We start from the raw sequence: 942 nt of genomic DNA on the forward strand, positions 1-942 counted from the left end.
AAATGATTACCTAATATTTAAAAAGACAGTTACCCACAACCACATTACTAGAAATCACTATCTCATTAATACTGAGGTAGTTTGTATCAAATTAATCTTTTAGAAGAAAATATTACCAATTTATGTGCAAATATTTTTATAAACCCTATTTAATTTAAATGTACTAAAAATGACCAACACCAACAGATGTAAGATGCAAATTTAATATTTGAAACAAATGGTTTGTACTGATTATGATCTTCAGTAATAAAGGTTTACCTCAAGGGCAGTTCTCAGTTTCTATTGGCCAAACAGAAAATAGAAAGGAGTACAATGTATTGATTATCAAAACTCCTATTAATCAGCTTTGAAACTGTCTCATAGTTCTCAAAAAAATTAAAATTAAAAAAGACAAAAAAAAAAAAGAAAGGAGTAGACTTACTGGCCTGATGAATAAAAAATAAGAAAATAAAATGAAAATAATGAAGAGGGTAAAAGAGAGACAAAAATTCTGCATATAAATTTATTTAGAAACTTGGTTTTCCATAGCTACAGGCAATATTCAAAACTGCTGAGAAAGTTGTGCAGCCATCCTTAAAGATTTGAACAGATTTTAGATCTTTCTTAATCCATTTTGGAGCTTAAGTCATGGCAAAAGAGAGGAATTTGAAAATGCCTTGGACTTTGCTCTGAAATTTTAGGATGGCTACACCTCATGACTAATGTATTTTCCCTAGGTGTATGCTCGAAACGTAGATTCTAACCGCAAAATATAAAACCTAGTAAAACCATAAACTCAATGAAGTCTTCCTTGCAGTTCACATATACAAATGAACATTCCAAAATCCAAAGTATCACATTATAACATGTCACATAACAGAATAAAATATTCACTGGTGATAACAAAAAAGAGAAGACATAATCTTTAATCAAAAGGAAAGGTCATTCTATAAAAAGACATTA

The sequence above is a fragment of the Octodon degus genome, unplaced genomic scaffold, assembly GCF_000260255.1.
Source record: "Octodon degus isolate 3935 unplaced genomic scaffold, OctDeg1.0 scaffold00115, whole genome shotgun sequence".
Classification (NCBI taxonomy): domain Eukaryota; kingdom Metazoa; phylum Chordata; class Mammalia; order Rodentia; family Octodontidae; genus Octodon; species Octodon degus.